Below are 20,803 nucleotides of genomic sequence, written 5' to 3'. Positions count from 1 at the left end.
ATGTAATGTAACTTTTTTTCCCCATGGGACTTTCATTTGAACGATTTGATTGGGGAGAAATGAAAAGAAGGTTCTTGATGTTGGGTTACTTCAAGGCCTGGTTTGACTGGTTTTATCCATGGACTATCACTTACTGCTCTGGAGAGTCAACCTCCAGTGCCTTACAAAGGAAGTAAGCACAGCTGGCCTCTCACTTCCTTTAACCTTTTAACCAGTGAGAGGGACCATAACCAAGTCTCCACATTAAAAACCCAACAGGATCTTCCGGATACTAGCTCTTCATCTAGCTTAGGTTAGCCCAGGCAAAAACTCCTTCTATCCTTTTGTGTGTTTCATTTTCTCAAGGTGTAAGTTGGATCAACCTTTCTCTGAACCCAAGCAAAAAGAAAGAAAAACTGATGCTTTCATGGTCTGTATTGTTCCGAGTTATTTAAATTACATGGTTCTAATCACCTTAGGAAAGGAAGAGCTTTTGATATGATTTAGTTCACTTTACCAAGTTGTTTTGTTTGTTTGTCTTGGGGTTGAAATCAAAACTCCATGGATGACAAGGTTACCTGCTCTTCATTTTATGGGCATTATATTCCCTGAGTGGTCACATGCAACAGGATTGGGCAGGCTTCTGCCATTTCTGATGCCCTGCTATTAAAAGCTCTGTCAGTGCTCAGTGAGTTTAGTTTGATAATACAAACCATCAAAAGCTTACAGGTTAGTTCTGAGAGAAGTTCACACATGACACACTCATATCCAATGAGAAATGGCCTAAAAATAAAGGACTGATTGCAAACTAAAGGCCACAAGGTGCTCTAAAGACAAAAGATATTTCCACATTTGCTTCCCAAACTTGCATTTCCATTTTGGTTCACTATAGTACATCCTATTTGGCCCTGGGTTCAAGGTATCATAGAAACTACTTCAGCACCTGCATCTGACTAGGGATCTCCTCTGCCCTATTCCCTTTCCAGAGGACTATTCCCAGTCAGAAATAAAATAAAGTGTACCCAGCACTAAGAGATGGGAGAGATTTTTATGTTCAAACTCTTTGGATGTCCTCAAAGTCCATTTCTAATTCTTATTGATTCTTTTGAAACACTCTGATCTGACTGTATCAACAGCCTAGAAGCAAATACATGTGTATGAAAGGAGGCAAGAAGGAAATACATCATCACCCTAAGTTTTAGGATGTGTTTTATGATTTACAGACCAATCTAAATCCATTATTTCCTTTAATCTTTGTAAGAACTCTTTTTAGGCAAGGAATCACCATTCTCTTTTCATCTTGTGGATGGAAAGACAGATCATTGAGCACATAAATGATTTCTCCAGGGCCAATATAGAGTCAAGCCAGGATTTGGGCCATTTTTCTCTTAGTCCAAGTCCTCTCATATTTCCTCAGAGTCAGCTTCATTCTCTCCTCTCACATTTGATTAGGCACAGTTGGCTTCTGAGCACATGCTGTGCTCTTACTTCTTGTTCTCCTTTCATCTATTTCTCCAAAAAAATCATGCCCTAGGGACAGCACAGATGCAGTAACTGACAGGAGAAATGGTGACGCATTCCTTGGGGATTTGAAGGTGAATTTTTGCAAAAGGGAAGTGAAGAAAATAAGTAGCTTACACCAGGCTAATTGTTCTCCAAGGCAAGCTCATTTTCCTGCAAGACAAAATAGAAGACCAGTTACCTTCATGGCTGGCATTTGTGTCTTAGGGATTGGTATCCAAACTTATTCCTGCAAACCCTGAGGATACCCCTATCTTTAGGTACAGCTACTTATTTCGGTCTCATATTTATCTGAGTTCACAAAGGACAGAAGGCAGAAGTTTAGGATCACAAGTCTACTGCCTTAAAGGGTGAGCCAATTCTTGGGTGGAAGGGCAGGGTATAGAACAAGTGATGTGGGATATCTGGGCTGATTAAGAAAGTGGATGTCTTGCCGAAAGGCTTTGAAACCTTGTTTGATTTAACAAACCAAAAGAGCAATGTCAGCCAGCAAAACAGAAGTAACACTGTGTAACATTTTCAATTCTTAAAAGAAAAACTCCAAAATATGAGTAAGTATGTGTTCAGCCAGGATTGCTAAAGTGTAAGTCATTTTTTGCCTATGTCCATATATATATAATAGGTACTTAGATGACATTTTTGTCAAAAGCACAGAACTGCAGATGCTTGAGGAGTAACTAAAAGCAGGATAAAACTTGGTGTTCTGCCTTTATTTTGTATCTGTCTCCTTTGCCTTAAACTTGGGTCAGATTTCTGCTCAACTCTGCATGTAGGCATACCAATCAATTACGGAGTACATATCTAAAGCTGAAAATCCTCCTACTTCAAGGCTGAAGACACTAAGATATGAATAACTAAGGTATTTTCAACAAGTTACCAACTTTCAGCTTTTATAATACCCTCTTGTAGACCCCTTTAGTGGCACCTAGAAATCTTCAGTCATAAGCCTTGTAGGCATATCACCTCATCATGGAACATTGCTCCTAAGCAGGAGCAATCATCTCCTAGGAACCAAACTGACCCACATCATGGTCACATAGTCACTTGAATATTGTAAAGTTATATATAAGGCAGCTTTCTTCCAGCTCTGTTTAATTCACTGCCATAACCTCAAGACTGAATGCTGCATTCATAAGAGATGCTCAGTAAATCTTTATGGAATGATGGAATTAGGGAATTATTTAAAATAATATGCACAACATAACTAACTCATTGCTTGGAATAGACAAAGACCACTTGTCATTTATTTTACAATGTTATGAATTAAAAATACCCTTTGAAGTTTTTTGGCTACAAAGCACAAGAGAGTTTTCACTGTATCCACTCTCCTGCCTTCAAGGTCCCTAGCACCTAGTAATATAAATTAGAAAGGAAAAAGATCTCTTTAGGAAGTACTCATAGGTAAAACTCAATTTAGTTGAGCTAATGGCATTTACAGTCACTGTCTAATACCCTGAAATAAGCAGATATCCCTTTTGTCTTGTTGCTGACCCTTCTCCCTATTAAAAATCAGTTCTAATTCTGGGTAAGGAGGTAGCCCTTACAAAGAACTTAGCCAGTTTTAAAACTCCACAAAAATAGCAGGTGTCCAAACTTCTTTGTAAGCAAGAGTCAGGGTTGGGATCTCTGTCCCCAGGGTACTGGAAAACAGAAAAAGGAAGAGATTAACCCTCAGAGGCAAAGCAAAGCTTGAGAAATAGGGCTGGTGTGAAATTGACCCAGGGAGTGCTGGGCTGTGACCACTACAAGATGGAGGCACACTGGGAGGACCATCTGGAGACATCCAATTGAAGCCGAGGATTACAGGAAGAAGAAGAGAGGAGGGTGAAAAAGGCAGAAAGGATTCCCTCTTCTTAAATTGTCTATTCTCCAGAAAATGCTCCAGATTGAAGTTATCTGGTGTAGCCCATTCTTTAGGATCCCTGTGCAGTGCAGCCAAATTGATGAATACCACAGTACCCTAGATAAGGCAACAAAAGAGTCAAAAGTTGACCACTGGAACTTACTTGTGCTGAGGATGGTGGTCCTTAAACTCCCATGCCAGAAACTGCTCATATCCTGAACTCCCTTACACCCTCCCCACCATTTACTGAGACCAAACCCAGGACCCCTGTCTTTATTCAAGACAACTTAGAAAGATGATTGGAAGTGCCTGCTGGGATTTTGCCAGGGAAGTTAGACTATTCTTCACTATAGCATGAATATTATCTTCAGGGACAGGTCAGCGTAGGTCTGGGAGGGGACATGAGAGCACCCATCAGGGAATAATGTGAAGGTGGTCAGTCCACACTGCTTGAAATTAGTTCTGCTGTCATGAAGTGTGGAGCACAGCAGTTCTGCAAAGGAAAGGATGTCTCCTTTACCTCTGCTTCTGTATTCCCTTCCTTCCAGAGTCAAGGATCCTGTACCCAGTACTACTTCAGGGTTAGAAATAGATCCAGGTATCCAGGGAAAGGAACCCAGTACATGAAGGTACATGCCAAGATTCCTGGAATCATGAGTGAGCCTTTCCTTCACAGTGCCTCATTCAACCCATCGATAAGGCTGTTCTCTTATCTTTATAGCTTTCTTGATTCTATCTCCTTGATTCCTGCTTCCCACACCTGAAGGCAGACACCTTGCTCTCCCAAACTCCTGTAATAACCTTGAACCATGGCCTACATCCTCAGCTCACATACTGAAAGCAGAGTTTTCTATGAGTGTTAATTATGTCACACTGTCCACCTACTCACACTTCTAATTTGGTACTCTGAATGGCTTCCCATCACTTCTGGTACAGAGTCATCTGACCCACCAAGGCCACTCCCTCCACTATCTAGCATCACATTCTAGTGGACTGATAAAGAATAGCAACTGCTATTGTGAATATGAAGCTTGGCATGTAAAACTACATTTCAGCCTGCCTGGATCTTGGGATCTGAGTTTAAATGTATTTTACAGATATAGACATTGAAGTTGTGAGAGGTTAAGTAATGTGCACAGAGTCACACAGAGGGAAGTAGAGCCATAATTAGAATTAGGTCTAGCTGATGCCAAAGCCATGGTTCTAGCCTCTGTTGCATATGGCCAACTAGATTTCTCAGCATCCAGGGTGGTTGTTAGAGTTGGAACCAAAAATCTGTGGTAGACAGAGTCTTGAAAATGGGCTGGTTCAATGCTAGAATAAGGCAAGCAACAGTTGGGGAATTTAGAATTCAGTTTCCACCCATTGATACTCAAGGAGTAAGGAAATAATAAATGTGTAGTTGGGGGACTAGCATGTATAAGGTCCTGAGTTCAAATCCAAGTACCACAAAAAGGAAAGAAAAAAAGAAACAGTAAATGTAGCAGCTGTTTTTCTGGGTCTGCAGTGACAGTCATCAAGGGGTATCCTGTGGGTTTGATATTCTGGTTCTGCCTCTGGAGACTTTCCCAAAGAAGGACATATTGGGAAGGTCTTGGACAAATGAGATTCTCAGTGGCTGACCAAGGAGACCAGAAAGTCAGAGAAGGACACAGAATTGTGCATTGTGAGAGTGGATGCTTAGGGGCCCAGGAGAGTTCTCTGCAGAGATTTTTAAGAGCTGTGGTTGCTAATCAGAATTTGGTCTGTGAGGACAGGGAATTTAACAGGGAACAATAAAGAAAAATTCCAGGAAGATTCTTCATAAAAATCAAAGTAAAGCAAGTACTATGGAGTACTTGAGCATGATTTATATAAAGAATCAGAAAAGTCAAACGCTGAATCCCAACTTCTCTCACTTTATACTTGAGAGATCTGATACAAGACTAATTTCCCTGAGTCTCAACTTTTCCAGTCTATAAGATGGGAATCACAATCACTCTAAAAACTGAGTAAGACATTTTTAATGTTGCTAATATAGTATAACACAAAAATGATTGCCTCATAATTATTGTCTTTCTAATAATTAATATTGCACTCTGTGGAGTGGCTTTTGTGAGATGAAAGTTCCCGATCATAGGGCTGCAGGTTAAAAGCTGGAAAAAAAAAAAAAACAGTGAGGGATATTATGTTAGAAACATCAGCATCAAAGTGACATTAATCCAGGTGATCTCAAATACCTTTCACATTTTAACATTTTGTAACCACAGGATTGTGAAGTAGAATTTACTAAACTAAGTCTGAGAGATGCTCTCTTGGCAAAGAAAATGGTTCTGTAGCAAAGTCTGAAAGAGACCTGCTGTTGCTATAGTCTATAGAGTTTCACAATACATAATAGCATAGTAAGAATGCTGATTTGTCCCATGGGGGGAAAAAATCTAGTTTTTGCCTAAACATATTTGGTTTAGGAATTCCCATCTCCAATCCCCACAATGTTCATATCCAGGGAAACACATGGAGGAAAAATAGAATGATATCATGTATGACCTATCATTCCTCTCAGTTAAGTGATTCCTTGGGACTGGAATGCAAGTCACCTTTCAAGATCACGTTCCTTTGACGAACTCAAAGTCAGGTTTGAGGGTCTGAGCCTGGGAGTGCCTACTTACCTTTGGTAGGTGGTATCTAGCCAAAGTGGTATCAATTGTCACTTCCCTGGGAGCACCCAGGGGGAGGATGTGTCCATTCTTAGCACCTCGTGGATCACAGCATTGGCGTGGGGTAGGGACTCTCGGTCTGCCAAGCTTGGCTGCTTCCACTGGCCAATCACACTGTCAATCTCAGCCTGTACCTTTTCTGGAAGAGAAGAGGAGGTTCTATTGCTTTTATACTTTCTTTGCTTTCTTCTAAAGATGTAATAGTGGTCTCTGTGATCTCACCAATTATATTTCAACTAGTGACCAGATTGCAAAGAAATGATATCATCCTTAACCATTTCAAGGGCTTATTTGGGGAACTTAAGTTGAGCTTGCTTAGGCTAAGGAATGGAATAACTAGGATCAACACGGCCAACCTCATGGTAGGCTCTTGTCTTATTCAGGCTGCCATAACAAAATGCCTTACGCTAGGTGGGTTGGAAATACCAGAAATTTACTTCTCATAGTTCTAAAGCCTGAGAAGACCAAGATGAATGCACTAGCAGATATAGTGCCTGGTGAGGACCCTCATTCTGGTTTGTAGACTGTGCTTTCATGCTGTGTCCTCACATGTTGCAAAGAGCAAGGCATCTCTCTGGTACCTCTTTTATAAAGAACTGATCCCCTTCCTGAGGGCTAACCATATCCCAAAGACCCCCGCCTCCCAACACTATCACATTTATAATTAGATTTTGTTATTTGAATATGGTAGAAAGAACAGCCATTCAAACCATGGCACATCTATAGACTAACTAGTCAAAGAGATAAATAAGAGTGGAAAGTGGGTTTCAAACTCTTTCTGTACAACGTTATTATTATATGGTAGTGAAACACTTTGATGCTGAATTCCCTCATCTGAGCAGTTAGGATAAAATCTGTCTTTTCTAAAAATGTTCTGAGATTTATGTAAACCAAATAATGATAACAACAACTGATAGAAACTTTTAGCTGTCCCTTAATATGTTTTCCTCATTTTCTAGTCTAATTGATATTTTACTCAGTGGAATATCTGGATGTTCAGCTAAAAACTACATTTCCCAAATTCCTTTGTCACTATATGTGAACACATGACTAAGTTCCAGGTAATAAACTGTAAGAAGAAGTGATGTTTCATCCTTGGAACTAGGCCTTAAAGGAAGGGTACCTGCTTCCTTCTCTTTTTCCCTTCCTACAGGTGGATAGGCAGCTGTTGTCATGGATATCTTAGAAATTGAAGAAGGCCATCATTCTAGACACAACAGAGCAACAAATTGAGAGGAGATTCAGACCCTAAGGTTTTTAGAGTCAAGTTAGACATTTTTACCTGAGAGAGAAATAAATGTCTATCATTTGCTCTAGCATCCAAACAAAAACATTATTTAATTGGGATAAAGTATATACAACATAAATTTTCTGTTTAAAAAAATTTTTTTGAGGCAGGTTCTTCTCATGTGTGCTGGCTATCCTCAAACTCACAATCCTCTGGAAACCATCTCCTGGGTCTTGGAATCACACACAGTTCATCTTAACCTTTTTGTTGTTGGTGGTGGTTTGTTTTTGGTAGTATTTGAGGCAAGCATCTGAATATGTAGTCCAGATTGGCCTTAAATTCAAGATCTTCCTGACTCAATCTTCCCAATGTTAAGAGCCAACACACCCTGCTCTTTAAACCATATTTAGTTATAAAGTTCATAATGTTAAATATATCCACAGTGTTGGATCCAACCAGCAACATTTTATAACTTGCAAAAGTGACACTCCGCGTCTATTGAACTCCTCACTTCTCCCTCTTCCACCCTGTGGCCACTACCATTCTACATCCTACTTTTATAAAATTGACTATTCAAATATCTTGAGACAGCTCCTTTCAGTGGAATACACAATATTTGTGCTTCCATGACTGGCTTATTTAATTTAGCATGATTTCCTCAAGGTTGATTCATTCTGTGACATCAATAGAATTTCATTTTATGACTGTATAGTATTGCATATATGTAATTCCAAGTTTTGCTTATCCATGCATGATTAAATGAACCATGGGTTGCTTCCACCCCTTGACTATGGTGAATATTGCTACTATGAACATGGTTATAACCTTCTACCACTTTAATCCATTTATATTTTGGAGACTCTATTCTGAAAGCCAAATCTATATCCTAACTTATTAGCATTTTTTTGTTGTTGTTTTTCTTTGCTTTTGAGAGACTCTCACAGCTCAGGTCGGCTGAGAACTTCCTATGTGGCCCAAGCTGGCCTCACAATCTTCCTATGTCTACCTCCACAGCGTGGTGTCACAGGTGTGTACCACAATGCACGGCATCACTAGCCTTGCAAATTCTAAAAAGTATAATCTTCAGGTAGAAAATTATACATTTTAAATCATGATCCAATACAATCTATTATATACAGTATATATTTATGTCTCAATATATGAAAGAAAGTATCATGAACAAATTTATCCTATTACTTGGAAAGCACTCTGAACTTCTCTAGTCTTTATCTTAGAGCAAAAATAATCTTGATCAAGTTAATTAATTTTATTTTTCATTAACAAAGAATTATCCACAATTTGAAAAACCACAGTGAAATTTCTCATCCCCTACCTTCTCACACTGTTCTAGAACCTGGAAGAAGAAAAATGTTGGGAACAACCACTTTCCTTGAAGGGATGGCAGTTTGAGGGAAGATGTGTAAATAATGTGTAATATGCCCAGCAATAGAGCTGCGTTAGAGCATCTCTTGAGGAAGAAAATGCTAATGATTCCATAACTCGTAATTTCCTGGAGCAGTGGAGAAACTTGAGCAGATTCCTCTAGAATAGGAGAGATTCACCATATGGAGAAGTTGGAAAAATACATCTCAGGCAGACAGAAGAACAGATGCCAAATATAGAGGCATAAATAAGAACAATGCCAGAGAATGACATGGAGTTTATTAAAGACGCCAGGCCTTGTGGGTGGGCTCAAAGCTGAATAGGGAGAAAGGGAAACATCCGAGGGCATTGTACACATGCCTAAGGAGTTTGAACAGAATCCAGCGGAAATGGGAAGGCATTGCTAAAAAGAAAGGAAGGGCATGACTAGATAATCAGGTCAGAATGTAACTCGTACAGGTAATTCTTACCTGGAACTTACCACAATGTCAATTGACTTCACTGTTTTCCTCCTTGACTATGGGCTTCTTAAAGGCAGGGACTCTGTAATATCTGTGTCTCTGGGACCCACCACAATTCTCACAGAAAATGTGAAGAATGTGCTCATTCCCAAGTGCACAGCACCTCATGGCTATGCTACCTATTTTTCTATTCTACAGGCTATCCTATGACCTCATCTGAAATGTGTGTTCCAGGAGCACCTTGAACTTCTGGGTAGAGGGCCATGCACAGCAGACCCCAATGCAGAGTCATAGATGCTGTTTCAGTTTGAGGTAATAAGAGGTCTAGTGTGTCACAGATAAGGTCTTCTTCATGGAAACTTGTAGTAGTCTTGTTTGTGTACTAGAAAGGGCATGTATGTTAGTTTACACAGAGCATTTATGGTTACCACAAAACATAGGAAGGAGCTTCACCCTCAGGAAAGAATTTTGGAAGAAAGGTCTACAGGAAAAATGAATTTCCCTTTGCTTTTGAAAAATATTCCAATGGTTTTATTTAACAAGTATATAATATATATATATTGCATACTGTATATAGTAGGAGGACTGTACAGTACAAATTTATATTCACAGTTTGACATGACAAAATGTCATTACTGAATTCCCATTGGACTGCAGAGTAGACACAGGGAATTAGTAAGAAACATTACGAAAATGTTTTAGTATTTGCAAGTATACCAATGCATACCAAAAACCTTTACTCATTCAATCTTATTAGCTTTAAAAATATATTATACTTTATTAAAAATTTCTGCATAGTTTATACATGTATTAAAGGATGGTAAATGTAATAATCCTGCTAAACTTGCCAGTATGGTTTAAGAGATGCTAAGCAGAAAGATTATTTTGATCCTCTAATACTAAGTACATAACAGAAAAAAAGTGCTAGTATTTGTAAAACATGTTGTACCCCTCACTTAATGCATGCATGATTGCTTTGTAAATGTATTACTTAAGTGAATTTTGCAATAATTTAGAAATCTTTAATCTTGATCAAGAAAAGAAGAGAAGACAACTGAGTGACTTCATGTATGATAGCAATTCCTTTAAGACAACCGTGTATTTTAAAACCAAATTAATAGGTTTTGTTTTTTGTTTTTTGGCAATACTGGGTTGAACTCAGGTCCTCACACTTGCAAGGCAGGCTCTCTACCACTTGCGCCATTCCACTCATCCTTTCCTTTTCCTCCTCAGGAAGCCCAATATTATGAGCATCATCTTGCCCAGAGTGCTGCAGGCTGACCAAAAGCTTTAAGCTCTCAGATTGGTGAAAATAAAAGCAACTATTTTCTTCTACTTGTAATTTGGAAGAAGCTGTTATTAAACTGGAAAGAAAGTGGGACGTGATTGAGACATACTTGACTTCCAGTATATGCCACATCACTTACTTAGTGTGTTACCTAGTGCATGACACTTCACATTTCTCTGCTACAGTTTTATAAAATGGAAAAAATACAGATTCTTATCGCTGACCTTATCTGTTAAGTGAGATGGAAAGGCACACAGAAAATATTCAACAATGGAGCTGGATATGTGGCTTAAGTGCTAGACCTCCTGCCTAGCAAGTATGAAGCCCTATGTTCAAATCCCACTACCTCCAAAAAAGAAAAAGAAAATACTCAACAAATGTTTCTGCTGATGCCAGAAAGAGTAAAGTGAATTCCTCTATGTATAGTCATTATATCTCCCCATCAAGCTTTTCTTTCAAGTGGAAACCTGTGTGATTCCACCAATCATTGCTTTTCACACTCCATCATCTTTACCACCTTCATCTGGAAGCTTTAAATTTGTCAACATTGTTGTTAAGGTTAATGGTTCCACATCTGCACACCATATGGCAAGTGAAGTCTCCGCATATGAAGAGGAAACAGTGTTTCTCTTAATATTCCAGGAATGTGAAGTAAGAAGGAAGCACTATTCACAATAGCCAAGTTATGGAAACAGCCAAGATGCCCCACCACTGACGAATGGATTAAGAAAATGTGGTATCTATACACAATGGAATTTTATGCAGCCATGAAGAAGAACGAAATGTTATCATTCGCTGGTAAATGGATGGAATTGGAGAACATCATTCTGAGTGAGGTTAGCCCGGCCCAAAAGACCAAAAATCGTATGTTCTCTCTCATATGTGGACATTAGATCAAGGGCAAACACAACAAGGGGATTGGACTTTGAGCACATGATAAAAGCGAGAGCACACAAGGGAGGGGTGAGGATAGGTAAGACACCTAAAAAATTAGCTAGCATTTGTTGCCCTTAACGCAGAGAAACTAAAGCAGATACCTTAAAAGCAACTGAGGCCAATAGGAAAAGGGGAACAGGAACTAGAGAAAAGGTGAGATCAAAAAGAATTAACCTAGAAGGTAACACACACGCACAGGAAATCAATGTGAGTCAACTCCCTCTATAGCTATCCTTATCTCAACCAGCAAAACCCCTTGTTCCTTCCTATTATGGCTTATACTCTCTCTACAACCAAATAAGAAATAAGGGCAAAATAGTTTCTGCTGGGTATTGAGGGGGTGGGGGGAGAGGGAGGGGGCGGAGTGGGTGGTAAGGGAGGGGGTGGGGGCAGGGGGGAGAAATGACCCAAGTATTGTATGCACATATGAATAATAAAAGAAAAAAAAAGAAAATGTGGTATTTATACACAACGGAATTTTACTCAGCTGTGAAGAAGAATGAAATCCTATCATTCACAAGTAAATGGATTGAACTGGAGAACATCATCCTGAGAGAGGTTAGCCAGGCTCAGAAGACCAAAAATCGTATGTTCTCCCTCATGTGCGGGCTTTAGATCTAGGACAAATACAGCAATGTTGTTGGACTTGGGTCACATGACAAGGGGAGAACACATACGGGAGTTATGGGGGTAGGTAGAAAACCCAAAACATGGAAGTGTTTGGTGTCCCCACTCCAGAAAAACTAATACAGAAACCTTAAATCGACAGAGGTCAACATGAGAAGGGGATCAGGAACCAGTGAAAAAATCAGTTAGAGATGAATCAACTTGGGTTGTAACACATGTGTACTTGGAAGCAATGCTAGGAAACTCTCTGTATAGCTATCCTTAACTAGCAAAAATGCTTTGTCTTTCTTATTATGCTTATGTATTCTCTTCAACAAAATTAGAGATAAGGGCAGAACAGGTTCTACCTGGAAGCGAGGGGGGGCAAGGGGAGAAATGACCCAAACAATGTATGCACATGTGAATAAATGAATAAAAAAAAAAGAAGGAAGGTGAAGGAAAATCACCATTCTGTTCCCTGCAGGGGAGAAACCCTGAAGTTCACACACTGATTCAGTGGTATACATTGGCCAAAGGGCCACTGAGCTCAAGGCCATCCATCCAATTTGGCTGTTTTTTTTACTTCTTGTCTGTAAGGTTGGTAAGTGGATGATATGGAGACAATGGAAAGGAGAAACCCCACCCAAACCTAAGGTTAATCTTTTTAACCAGCTCAGTATTACTCGTGTTCTGCAGTGTGAGAGAGAGAAAGAGTAGGTAACTGGACATGGGCCCAACTGATAATAAAATAGAGCTCTGAACCTCAATTGATATTTTTGTCCAGCTTCTTAAGCTATGGGTAAGAGGTAGAGGATAGAGGATAAAAAGACTATTTGGGCATTTTGAGTGCCTCAAGCCAAATGCCAATAAACAATTATTCAGTGGCCTGAACCATCCTGTTAATGTTACTCTGTATTTCTGAAACATTGACCCTATTTTCACTCCCCTAGGATACATTAAATAATGACCCACAGAGATATCCACATCCTAATCTCTGGAACCTATCCATGCTACCTTATGTAACAAAAGGACTTTGCAAATGTTATTAATTTAAGGATTTTGAGATGGGAAGATGATTCTGGATTATCCTTATAAAAGGAAGACAAGAGGATTGGGGACACTGAGAGGGCATAAAAATAGAAGCAGAGATCAGAAAGTAGAAAAGATGCTATAGTCTTTGTAATATAATCTCTTGAAGCTGGGTATGTATTGGAAACGGATTCTCCTTAGAGCTTCAAAAAGGAGCTACCTTGACTTGAACCCAATAAAACTGATTGTGGACTTCTGCATCCTTAACTATAAGAGTATAAGTCTGTGCTATTTTAAGTCCAAGCTTGTGATAACTTATTGAAGCAGAAATTGGAAAATTATGCATCATTCTCTTTAAGAACAAAAGACAGAAAACATCTTTTTCTCCCACCTTTGCCATTTCCTTGAGGTAAGCATCAGTAACGTCTCTTGTTTCAGCAGGATTCAAATCTCTATTGTGTTTTTCAATGCTATGAGAAACAATCATGAAATCATGAAAACTGAAATGTTTTCCCCAGTTGCTGATGAAAGTTTGGTGAGTTCCAGGAAGGAATTTTATTATCCATGGAAGGACACTATAGAACTAATTGAGAAAAACAAAACCACCATGAAGACAACACCGTGCCACTTTCGCACTTTTAAAGACAGTCTTATCCTTATCTATCTTGTTTACTTGCTTACACTTCAACTGTGGACTCATCCTCTTTTCTTTCTCACTCCTTTGGCAAGCACTTGAACTTCCTATCCAAAATATATTGAGCTTGAGAGCACACCAAGTCCTTGGTACCCTCATCACCAACCTGGACGCTCTGGTGGTTTTCCTGATTGCACTCTTTTTATTAGCATATTATAGTTGTACCCGGGTACACTGTGATACTTACAAAAATACTTAACAATATATTTTAGCTAGATTTACCCCCTCCATCTTTCTCCTTTATCCCTTCTTTCCCTTCTTAGAACAGTTTCAACAGGCCTTATTGTTCCATCTTCATACATGAATTTACAGTACTTCCACCATGTTCACCTTCCTTCTCCCTCTCCTTATGCTCTCCTCCCATCCCACTGGACCAGCCCCCAGAAACTCTTAACTACAAACCCAGCCTGTTTTCAACAGAGCTGCCTGAGAGACCATTTAACAGTGCAACCACATATTTTCACTCCTTAACTCTCAGTCTTTAATGGCTTTACTTTGCACTTAAATCTGAAGTCACTTTCTTGCCTATAAGCCCTACAGAGCCCATCTCTGCAGACCTATCACCTCCTTTCTGTTTCTGTTACTCTGTACAGTCCTTCCAGAGTGACTCTGTGATCACATTGAGGACATTTCTGATTTAGGCTTTTTCTGTAGCTCTTCACTGTGCCTCAAAACCTCTTCCTTTGATATCAACATAACCCAGGCCTCTCACTTCACAAAGGGGCTGCTCAAATGTCACTTCACTGGAGCTGTCCTACCCAGCAATCCTTTAACAGTAATCCTTTCACCCTCTTTTATTCCCTTGTCATACTTTTTTTCCTCAACAAATTATTACTAAAATGTGTGTGTGGGAGGAGGGTTGTATATGTTGGTGCCCCTCACTATGATGTAATTTCCATATTAGTAAGACTATATTTCTTACTGAAAAACCAGTTGTTGAATAAGTAAATGTTCACTAATATCTAGTGAATATGGATAGCATAACATAATCACCTAGACTTAAAATGAGACTGACACAGGTATGACTTTTGTCATACTCTGCTACTTTCTAGTTAGAATGGTTTATAATAGCAATAATAATAATTATAATCATGATAGTAATAATCATATTAATGAGTCAGGCATGGTAGTGCATGCCTGTAATCTCAGCTATTCTGGATGCAGAGACAAAAGCATCATGGTTTGAGGCTAGCCTGGGAAAAAATTAGGAAGACCCTGTCTAAAAGAACAAGTCCAGGACGGTGGCACATTCTTTAACCTCAACTACACAGGAGATTTAGGTAGGAGGATTGCAGCCCTAGGCCAGCTTAGGAAAAAAAAAAGTGCCAGACCTTATCTGAAAACTAACTAAAGAAAAAGGTGTGGAAGCATGGCTCAAGTGGTAGAGGCTTAGCAAGCATAAGGCTGTGAGTTCAAAACCCTACAAGGAGGGCAGAACATGTAGGTCCTGCCTGTCTGGGGAGCTGGTACCAATGGGAATGGGGAGAATGTGAGGAAAGGGTGTAGGAGGATGAATATGGTGCAAATACTGTGTAAACATGTATTTAAATGGAACAGTGGGACCTGTTGAAACTATTCCAGGAATGAGAGGAGGGGGCATAAAGGAGAATGAAGGAGGGGGTGAATTCAAGTAGGATATATTTGATATATTATAAGAACTTTTGTAAATGCCACAATGTACCCCCAGCACAACAGTAAAAACCCTAGTACTGCCAAGAATGATAAGAAAAATAATGATGTTGATGTTGATACTTGGTTAAATTGACTGCCAGTGGGGTACCAAAATGATTATGGGGACTGGGTGACATGAGATACACAGAGGTGGTTGACTTGCTGGTACTTGCTTACACATACCATGTTGCTTCATTTCATTTTCACAGAATTGTTGTGAAAATTAATGGAGGTAAGTATTTCAGTTGTCCATCCATGTGTCTGGTATAGTCTAGGACTCTAAGAAACGTTTATAGCTTATGGCTACTTTGTTCTCTCTGAGGAATTTTATTTCCCTGAAACATACACAGAAGTCAGCTTGGCACCCACTGGACTTTCCTGATTCCCTAGGCTCTGTCTTGATAAGAAGAAAATAAATGGAACCACTGAACTATGGGATACCATGACTAGGAGTAAAAAACCAGGAGTACAAAATAACTTTGACAAGAAAAACAAGTCCTCTTTCTTTCTGCCCTTTTTATTTGTCAGAAAATATGCTAGCCAATATTGGCTTTGTGTGATGGGGTCATAAAACTTCCAGAAATCTCAACACATGATAGGCAGGATTATAATCACAGAAAACAGTGAAGTCTTTCATACAGCCATAGCAAAGGAAAAAGTATGTGTGGAGGACCATCAATTATACTTCTAGCTATTCTTCAGGCATCAGTGTGAGCACAGATGCCTAAAGAAAGAGTAGTTTCAATGTGCAACAGAAAAAACAGGCATAATTTTTAAAGCTAATTTGAGCAAAATAAAGTGTTCATAAATGTGGCTAATATACTTGTTGCTATGGCTTCCATTTTTAGACTTGACATCAGTAATATGAAACTCAGTTGTACCTTATCATCTCTGGCCTAGTTAAACTTCCTTTTTATATGTGATTGGTTATAATACAGCCTGCTTATTCCTCATCACACTGGTCCCAACACATCCCAGATTTACTGATCTGAAAAAACACTCATGATTAATACAAGAGTCACATAAGCTCCAGAGGGTTTTCTTTAAGCTAGTCAACTACTTCCTAGAGGGAAAGTCTACAGGTAGCCCCAGTGGCCATATAAAGGCCTGGCCTCACAACTCTCTCTCCACCCAGGGTTTGAACTCCCTGCTATTTTCAGATTTCTCATTGGCCCTATTGGGTACCTGCTTCTCTCATGGAGTTATGAGTAACTCTATGTTTTGTTGTACTGGTTCTCACCTGACCAACACACCCAAAACTAACTCTCCTTCTAATCTGGGTTATTTTCAAATGTGGCTACTTTGGTTTGTTGCAACCACCAGAGAAAGACCTCATGAGCCAATTACAGGAAATCACCATGTAAGGATATTTTTGAATAATTGCAATCAAAAGAATTTACCACCAATTGACTCTCACTAAACACGATCAGAAGGAGGCTCTAAAGTACAAGATGGAATGATGAAATCAGAAACTGGTCCATGTGTGGGTAAATATATGTAGACATTGAATGGATAAAATCATTATGATTAGGCTTGGGGTGTGGCTGAAGTGGTAGAACGCCTGCTTGGCAAATGAAAAGCCTTGAATTTCAAACCCTAGTTCCACACCCCCCTCCCAAACATTCTAATTATGTCCTTTCTTATTGAAAAAAAAAAAAGAGAATAAGCTATGGACTAGGGGCTTTGCTTGTTTGGCAAATGAGAGACCCTGAGTTCAATCTTCAGTACTGCAAAATAAATGAATGAATGAATAAATAAATAAATAAACCAACAGACTGAAATACATTGCAGTGATAACCTAATGGAGTGCTATAAAAAGGTACCCAAAAGATATCGTTTTATTTTAGTGCAGGATAAAGCCATTAACCTTATCTACTGAATTTTTATGTGTATTAAAATTTTCAAGGTAAGGCTAACATAACAGAAATGAAAGTTAATCTTCTAAATGAATCTTAGGAAAAGTTAAATGACAACATTTATTAATAATAATGAGTCAAAAAAGAGAAAAGCCAGAAAAATAGAAACCACAAAATGATCATGAATTAGTTCTCACTTGTGAATAAGTTACACAGAAGAAAAGGAAATAAATGCTGCAATATAAAGTAAAGATTGTCAAATTTGGTGCAAAGTTTACATACAACTTCATGCTGTTTAAAAGGGAAACATCTAAAACATAAGGGTATAGGGAGCTCAAAAATAAAATACTGAAAAGCATTAAACAGATGAAAACCAAGGGAAGTTGATAAGGTATATTTGTATCAGACAAATGAATCTTCGGGGAATAAAATAGTAGACATAAAGAAAGCTGCTAAATAGTTATAAATTTTTTATTTTATAGGAAGAAATAATTTATATTTGTGTGTATTGAGCAATGGAACTGTAAAAAATATAAAGTAAAAATTGACAGAAAAAGGAGCAATAGATAAACCTACCATCTTAGTAGTAGGAAATTTTAGCCAACTGGATACTCTTGCTAGCACAAAGTCTAATTTGCTCCAAAATTCAAAAGACAAAGCAATGATAGAACATGGATACAGATGAAATAACTTTGCCTTACTGGAGCTGACTGGTGAGTACCCAGTGATTCATAATTATATTTTCTCTACCTTTATATATGTTTGCAACTTTTAAAATAAGTGTTTTCTTCTAAAAGAAATAATTAAAAATTTTTAAATAGTAATAGAATGATTAGAGGCCAAGCTTTCTTCTGAGAAGATCAAGATTTAAAAAATACATACATGTATATATACACAACATCACATATTTATATTCCAACGTAGCCAAGATAACATAAGGCACAGGTCTTGTGGAAATAGTAGGGCTGACATCAGCATTTGGGGTCAATTTTCCCCTAGCAACATCTTTCAAACTCAGGACAGTGATGGAGACACCAAGAAGCTGAGTAGAGTTTTTGACAGACTCAAAGGCTTAGAGGAACAAGCATTGGGGTGGAGGGCCTATCAAAGTTGGAGGTAAAGTTTATACCCTAAGGGGAATAGTTTATGAAATCAGATGAAACTTTATAGTTTACTATAAAGTGTTGACGGGTGTGTCAAATTTGGTGCAAATTTGAAATCTTTTGGTATCTTTCATGTCCACATAGCATGCAAGACAAATGAATGGATGTGAACATGTTAAGAGGAATATTCATGTCAGCTTTATTCATAACATCAAAACCCTGAAAACAGCTCAAACATCCAACACTAGAAATTAGATTAACAAACAGTGGCATATCCATACAACATACTGCAAATCTGTATTTTTATAAAAGGGTAAATGTCAGAAATGATGTCAAAATAAGCTGTTGAGTTAGAAAGTACACTGGGAAGATGTCTCTGAGGGAAGGAGAAGAGGATATGTAGGGAGGGACATGAAGAGGACAGGCTCACAGGCAATGGCAATATTTTTTTAAAGGATGAGCCTAAAGGCAGGCCTGTATATCATGTAAAAATTTGCACTTCATATGAATACTAGGAATGCTTTGGGTATAGTAATATTTAATTTTATTAAACCATCAAAGTCCAAAGGTAGATTCCAAAAAAGTTTCTGTCAATTTTAATTTAAGAAGTTTTATTTTAGCTTCAAAAATATCAAAAAGACAAATAGGAAGACCTGTGTCTAAATCAGCCCCAATGTCCTCATCCAAGATACGGGAAGACAAACCACTTACCTGGCACATCACTGATGCCTCCAAAGATGTGACCTCATTCAGTAAGTTCAGGAGTTCCTGAAACTGACCATCATGATACTCAAAGCGCTCCCCAAAAGTGATGGAACAAATGATATTGGAAGTGGCATTGCTGAGCTTGAAGTGAGGGTTAAAAGGTTGTCCTGGTGATGGAGGAAGGAAGAGATGTGTCCTTTACATTTTTAAAAATTTTTCTGTAGAGTCTACTTTATATGACATAAGACATACTTAGTAGAGAACCATATAAAAGACTCTAGTCACTGCTCCCTTAACAATCTCTGATATACAACAAAGATCCAGTCAATGTCAGATGAGTTAAACTGAAGAACAGCCTGTTTTATGTATTAATTCTAGCATTCCTAGGGCAGGGTTAGATGTACCCTATTCTGTTCTCAGTGCCTAGCATACTGCTGGATGCAGGACAACGACTTAAGAATTTCATAAGTATTTTTTCAATGAATGAGCGGGCCATAACCTCCTGTATCTGCCACATAAAGATGCTCACCTTGTTCCTTTTCTATGGCCTCAAAAATGTGCTGAGCCCCCTCCTGAATGTGCTGCTCTAAACTTTTCTTTCCTAAACAAAAATTTCTTAGCACTGTCAAGGTGAACATTCTTTGCTCCTCCCATATATGGCCATTGGAGATGAATAGTCCTGAGAACAAGGAAGACAGTATTTGTTGTATTTGATATTTGGATTCACATATAAAAGTTTTATGTATGTATCAGATAGAAAGGAAAAGGACAATTAAGGGACTTAAAAACCATTCAGAGATATAATCTGGAAGTAATGAACAAAATGTCTTATACTACTAACAAACTTGCAATATCAGATCACTAAATGCAGGTACAATGGCTGAAAAATGTGGTTGTTTGGGGACAAAGGAGTTACCCAGATTTGATGGACTAAAAGTTCAGTAGGGAACACCACCCAGTTACAGGTCAATGATAGGTTCTGGGAAGTTCAATAGGTCCTTAACTTTAGGAATCTCACAATCTAATGGATACAGGTCAAAAGAAAGTTCCTATTTTACCATTGTGTCCAATAAATTATTTGATGAGAGGAACATGGGCCAGGATAGACTCCTAGAAAAAGTAGCTTCTCAGGTGACAAGAGAGATTGGACACAAAGTTAGCAAGAATTTCTAGACTGAGCAGTCTTATAACTGGGTGAACTATTTGGCCCTTGTTTAGTTTCCAACAGGAAGCCTGGAGATAATAGAGTAGGAGAAGTGATGTAATGAGTTCTGAAGGGTTTGGACTTGGGAATCATACAAACTGTTTGAATCAAATTATCACTGTTATTGATATTTAAGGTAGTGTACTTTAGAAATGGGGATCTAGTGATGGTAGAAACAAAGAAATGGAAGGGCAGAGACCAGAAGGTGGGACAGCGGAGCTCCTCTAGCAATTAGGTCAGATAAATAATGCCAGACATGCAACCAACAACTAGCTTTCCTGTTTGCTGTGATAAGCTTTTAAAGAAGGGGACAGAGTCAAAAATACATTTATATGTATCAACTATGTTCTATGCACTAGGAAGTTACTCAATATATATTAACTTATTTTATACTTAAAAGCATCCTATAAAATATTCCAAGTTTTGAGAAAAACAGGTATAGTGATTTAGCATACAGCTAGTAGGCATAAAGTTTGGGCTCTTTCCAACACACTCTGCAGGTCTCATCCCTCAGTGAAAAGATGAAGGTAGCTTCCTCCTACTCTGGGTGATGGAGCTGCCCACGTATTAGTTGTCCACATGACTTTCTAGTCAAATCTC

At 38.6% G+C, this 20,803-nt stretch overlaps 1 long non-coding RNA gene across 2 annotated transcripts; it reads right to left on the bottom strand.

The window, feature by feature from the left end:
* Nucleotides 1–282: 282 nt before the first annotated feature.
* LOC109677274 (uncharacterized) lies at nt 283–19,294 on the bottom strand. 2 transcript variants are annotated; one of them, XR_012449890.1, is made up of 3 exons: nt 19,006–19,294; nt 5,992–6,178; nt 283–3,140 (listed from the first exon to the last, which is right to left on the bottom strand). It is a non-coding gene; the product is annotated as an uncharacterized lncRNA (long non-coding RNA). The 2 variants fall into 2 exon arrangements; XR_012449889.1 differs by having other exon boundaries at nt 283–1,653.
* Nucleotides 19,295–20,803: the final 1,509 nt, after the last annotated feature.

The sequence above is a fragment of the Castor canadensis genome, chromosome 7 (assembly GCF_047511655.1).
Source record: "Castor canadensis chromosome 7, mCasCan1.hap1v2, whole genome shotgun sequence".
Taxonomy (NCBI): Eukaryota; Metazoa; Chordata; class Mammalia; order Rodentia; family Castoridae; genus Castor; species Castor canadensis.
The sequence above is the reverse complement of the archived record's forward strand: the minus strand, read 5'-3'. Positions and strand labels throughout refer to the sequence as shown.